Consider the following 6,000-nt stretch of genomic DNA (forward strand, 5'->3'; position numbering starts at 1 on the left):
AATCCTTTCACCCTTTACCTTGTATATAAAATGTTCATATACTCATGTGAATGAAATCCCATTATATTTACAGGTCCTGACCACAGTCAAAGGGAAAGGATCCTACAGGGTTTACACACCAAGGGGGTGTTTTAGAATTCTGCCTGCCACAGTTCTGTAGATTTTAATAAATGAATGGGGTTCCTGAGTATGGAAGTTACAAGGTGGGGCTGTTATGCTTTCAAGAGGCTGTTTATTTCTGTAGTAATTTGGCCTCTAATTTACATATAATATCAAATTAAAACTCTGGTTTTCTGGTGCAACCATCTATCTTGTTTATTGATATATAATCTTAAAAGGTGCATTTGCATGGTTTGGAAACCTAATTATGCTTAAAATCAAAATGATAATTTTTGCCATGAGTTTTTTTTTTATTTGATATTTTATTTTTTTAATTAAATCTTTATTGTTCAGATTATTACATTTGTTCCTCTTTTTTTTCCCCCCATAACTCCCCTCCTCCCAGTTCCCGCCCCACCCTCCGCCCTCACTCCCCACCCACTGTCCTCATCCATAGGTGCACGATTTTTGTCCAGTCTCTTCCCGCATCTCCCACACCCCTTTCCCCCCAGGAATAGTCAGTCCATTCCCTTTCTATGTCCCTGATTCTATTATAATCAACAGTTCATTCTGTTCATCAGATTATTTATTCACTTGATTCTTAGATTCACTTGTTGATAGATGCATATTTGTTGTTCATAATTTGTATCTTTACCTTTTTCTTCCTCTTCCTCTTCTTAAAGGATACCTTTCAGCATTTCATATAATCCTGGTTTGGTGGTGATGAACTCCTTTAGCTTTTCCTTATCTGTGAAGCTCTTTATCTGACCTTCAATTCTGAATGATAGCTTTGCTGTATAAAGTAATCTTGGTTGTAGGTTCTTGGTATTCATCACTTTGAATATTTCTTGCCACTCCCTTCTGGCCTGCAAAGTTTCTGTTGAGAAATCAGCTGACAGTCGTATGGGTATTCCCTTGTAGGTAACTGAGTTTCTTTCTCTTGCTGTTTTTAAGATTCTCTCTTTATCTTTTGCTCTTGGCATTTTAATTATGATGTGTCTTGGTGTGGTCCTCTTTGGATTCCTTTTGTTTGGGGTTCTCCGTGCTTCTTGGACCTGTAAGTCCATTTCTTTCACCAGGTGGGGGAAGTTTTCTGTCATTATTTCTTCAAATAGGTTTTCAATATCTTGCTCTCTCTCATTTTCTGGCACCCCTATAATTCTGATGTTGGTACGCTTGAAGCTGTCCCAGAGGCTCCTTACACTATCCTCGCATTTTTGGATTCTTTTTTCATTTTGCTTTTCCGGTTGGGTGTTTTTTGCTTCCTCGCATTTCAAATCATTGACTTGATTCTTGCGCTCCTCTGGTCTGCTGTCGGGAGTCTGTATAATATTCGTTATTTCAGTCCGTGTATGCTTAATTTCTAGTTTGTTCCCCAATATAAGATCGAGGGTCTCATTAGTTTTCTTGTAGATCTCATTAAGTTTATCGGCGGCTTCTAAACAGTTCTTGAGAGACCTTAAAAGTGTGGTTCTGAACTCTATATCTTCCATTGACAATTTTGTCCTGTTTCTTTGTCTCCGCATTTTGTTATGCTTCCTTGGTGCACCCCCTAGTGGTCTTTGTTCGCAGTCTTATAGTTAAATCTTGATTGTTGTAGCTAATTCCAGGGAGGGTTTGACCTCCAGGCCAAGTGGCTATGAGAATCCCATGAGTTTTTTAATTACAAAAGTAACACACGCTTATTGTTAAAAAGGTAAAATGATACAGAAACACATTGAATATCAGTAAAATGTAAAATTTACCTACTTCTCACCAACCCCCTTTCTCAATCCTTAGTGATATCCTTAGATTCTTCATTAAACATATACAGACACACATATTTCATATATTTATTTTTATTTCTTACACTTATTTTCTGCATTGCTGCATGTATATAAACGTTCTTCCAGGTCAATACCTACAGGACTTATTTCTTTCTCTCTCTCTCTCTCTCTCTCTCTCTCTCTCTCTCTCTCTATATATATATATATATATATATATATATATATATATATATATGTATATATATATATAGTGTCCCCAAAAATGTATACATACTTTAATAACTGATAACTCACTTAATTTTCACTCCTTTTCAGGTTTAACTGATTTGAAATAATGGTTGAAGCCAGACTAAGCTTTGAACAAAGAAAATGTATCCTAAAGTGCCAGTAGACTTTTTTATGGGGATACATAAAAATAAAGTTTATGGTATAAAATTGGCAACAGTCGAATTGAGGGCATACAAATACTAAACAAAATGATTCTTGATCTTTGTGATTCCTTTGTTTCACGTTATCAGCAGTGCCTGGATCAGAATGGTTATCGGTTTAAAAACAGGCATTGACAAAGGAAAATTATTAATTTTTGTAGGTTCTTTTAAATTTTGAAAATGCACTGTATGTTAATAAACATTGACTTTATAATCATTCAAAGTGCATATACATTTTTTGGGACACCCTGTATATACATATGCAATATATATCCATATACATATAAATTCATGAATGTAAATATTGAAAGAGGTCTTTCTAAAGGAAAAGTTATTATAAAGATGAAATCCTCAGTACAATTCCTTATCTTATGCATGTAATAAATTGATTTTTGGTCTAACCCTGGTTTTAGCCTCCTTAGAACTAAGGAGAACCCATCTTTAAACTCACCTGAATCTTTAATCTTTGTTTTATGTCAAGAACTATTTTCAGACCATAATCACAGTTCTGGGGCTTTAAAGCATTGAGGTAATTCGATATCAGAAGGATCTGACTTTGTTCTTTCTAGGGAGGCAGACAGAAATGCCTGCTTGAAAAAATCAAATGGCAGCAGAATTGGCTAATTCCTTTTTCTCCTTGGATTAGGGAGCATAAAGAAGAAATTGTTCAAGGAAAAGTGAAATATAACATGTATCTGAAGTCTTCTATCCACAACCTTTGGCTTGTTTCAGGGATGCAGTTCCAGCTCTTATTCTAGCACCAATCCTGCTCCTTAAGGGAGATTGAAAAAGTCCTGAGCCAGATGTTTTCCTGTTGCTATTGATATGATAACTGAATTCTAAAAATTGGCTTCTTGCCTTGTTCCTTATGATTAAGATGTCATTTGGGGACACTTTTGTGAGTGAAAGTGGGTGCTGTTAATAATTAATATGGGATCAGAGATATAAGCCTAGGTTGTAGCATGCAAACTGGACATATGATCTTTCAACTTGTGATCAAGAAGTGCTGAGTCCCAATTAATGACAATAATCATATTGCACATTTTTCATTTCATTTATTTATTTCAAGAAAAATGATCTTAAATATAATAATGTTACATGCAATAAACATTAATGTCTCCAGAAAAATGATTTTACATATAATAATGTTACATGCAATAGACACAAATTATTCAAGAAAAATGATCTTAAATATAATAATATTACATTCAGTAAACATTAATATTTCAAGAAGGATTTTATTTTTATTTTTTAAAATATATTTTATTGATTTTTTACAGAGAGGAAGGGAGAGGGATAGAAAGCTAGAAACATTGATGAGAAAGAAACACCGATCAGCTGCCTCCTGCACACTCCTTACTGGGGATGTGTCCACAACCGAGGTACATGCCCTTGACCGGAATCGAACCTGGGACCCGTAAGTCCGCTAGCCGATGCTCTATCCACTGAGCCAAACCAGTCAGGGTAAAAAAGGACTTTAAATATAATAATATTACAAAAACTATACTAGCATAATATGATATCACAGAAGTTGTAGGAAATATTAAAAATCTGCAAATAACAGGATTACTTCTATTATATTTTAAAATATTTTCCCCCTCTGGCTCTATTCTTGTTCATCAGTTTATGTTGTTCATTATATTCCACAAATGAGTGAGATCATGGGATAATTATCTTTCTCTGACTGGCTTATTTTGCTTAGGATAATGCTCTCCAGTTCCTCCATGCTGTAGCAAATGGTAAGAGTGCCTTCTTTTAAAAGCAGCATAGTATTCCATTGTGAAGACATACCACAGTTTTTTAAACTACTCATTTGCTGATGGGCACTTAGGCTGTTTCCAAATCTTAGCTATTGTAAATTGTGCTGCTATGAACATAGGGGTGCATATATCCTTTCTGATTGGTGTTTCTGTTTTCTTCGGATATATTCCTAAAAGTGGGATTATTGGGTCAAATGGGAGTTCCATTTTTAACGTTTTGAGGAAATTCCATACTGTCTTCCACAGTGGCTGCACCAGCCTGCATTCCCACCAGCAGTGCAGGAGGGTTCCTTTTTCTCCACATCTTTGCCAGCACTTGTCATTTGTTGATTTGTTAATGATAGCCATTCTGACACGTGTGAGATGGTATCTCACTGTTGTTTTGATTTGCATCTCTCAGATGATTAGTGACTTTGAGCAAGTTTTCATATGTCTCTGGTCCTTTTGTATGTCCTCTTTCGATTAGTGTCTATTTAGATCCATAGCCCATTTTTTCATTGGATCATTCATCTTCCTTTTGTTAAGTTGTATGAGTTCTCTGTAAATTTTGGAGATTAAATCCTTATCTAAAATATCATGGGCAAATATATTCTTTTATGCAGTGGGCTTTCTTGTTGTTTTGTTGATGATTTCATTTGCTGTGCAGAAGCTTTTTATTTTGATGTAGTCCTATTTGTTTATTTTCTCCTTAGTCTCCATTGCCCTAGGAGCTGTGTCGGAAAAGATATTGTTATGACATATGTCTGCTATTTTGCTGCCTATAGAGTCTTGTAGGATTTTTTTGGTTTTCTGTCTTACATTCAAGTCCTTCAGTCATTTGTAGTTTGTTTTTGTGTATGGTGTAAGTTGGTGATCTAGTTTCCTTTTTTACATGTATCTGACCAAATTTCCCAGCACCATTTATTAAAGAGACTGTTTTGACTCCATTGTATGTTCTTGCCTCCTCTGTCAAATATTAATTGAGCATTATGGTTGGGTCAATTTCTGGGTTCTCTGTTCTGTTCCATTGGTCTATATGTCTGTTCTTGTGCCAGTACCAGGCAGTTTTGAGAATCATTGCTTGGTAATATAGTTTGCTATCTGGTATTGTGATTCCTCCAACATTGTTCTTTCTTGGGATAGCTGTGGCTATTTGTGTCTTATTTTATTCCAGATGAATTTTTGGAGAGTTTGTTCTAGATCTTTGAAATATGCCATTGGTATTTTAATGGGGATTGCAATGAATCTGTAGATTGCTTTGAGTAGTATGGATATTTTAAATGATGTTGATTCTACGAATCCATGAACATGGTATGTTCTTCCATCTGTTTATGTCTTCCTCTATATCTTTTTTCAATATTCTATAGTTTTCTGAGTACAGGTCTTTTATGTCCTTAGTTAAGTTTATTCCTAGGTATCTTAATTTTTTTGGTGCAATGGTAAATGGGATTGTTTTTTTTTTCATTTCTCTTTCTGTGAGTTCATTATTGGTGTATAAAAAGGCCATAGATTTCTAGGTGTTAATTTTGTATCCTGATACATTGCCAAATTCATTTATTAGGTCTAGTAGTCTTTTGGTGGGGTCTTTGGGGTTTTCTATGTATAGTATCATGTCATCTGCGAATAAGTACAATTTTATTTCTTCTTTTCCAATTTGGATGTCTTTTATTTCTTCTCCTTATCTGACTGTTATGGCTAGCACTTCCAGTACTATGTTGAATAGGAGTGGTGAAAGTGGACATCTCTGTCTTGTTCCTGTTCTTAGGGGAAATGAGTTTAGTTTTTGCCCATTGAGTATGATGTTGGCTGTAGGTTTGTCATATAGGGCTTTTATTATTTTGAGGTATGATCCTTCTATTCTCAGTTTGCTGAGAGTTTTTATCAAGAAAGGGTGTTGGAGCCCTAACCGGCTTGGCTCAATGGATAGAGCGTCAGCCTGCGGACTCAGGGGTCCCAGGTTCGGTTCCG

Source organism: Myotis myotis, unplaced genomic scaffold (genome assembly GCF_014108235.1).
Source record: "Myotis myotis isolate mMyoMyo1 unplaced genomic scaffold, mMyoMyo1.p scaffold_m19_p_4, whole genome shotgun sequence".
NCBI classification, from domain to species: domain Eukaryota; kingdom Metazoa; phylum Chordata; class Mammalia; order Chiroptera; family Vespertilionidae; genus Myotis; species Myotis myotis.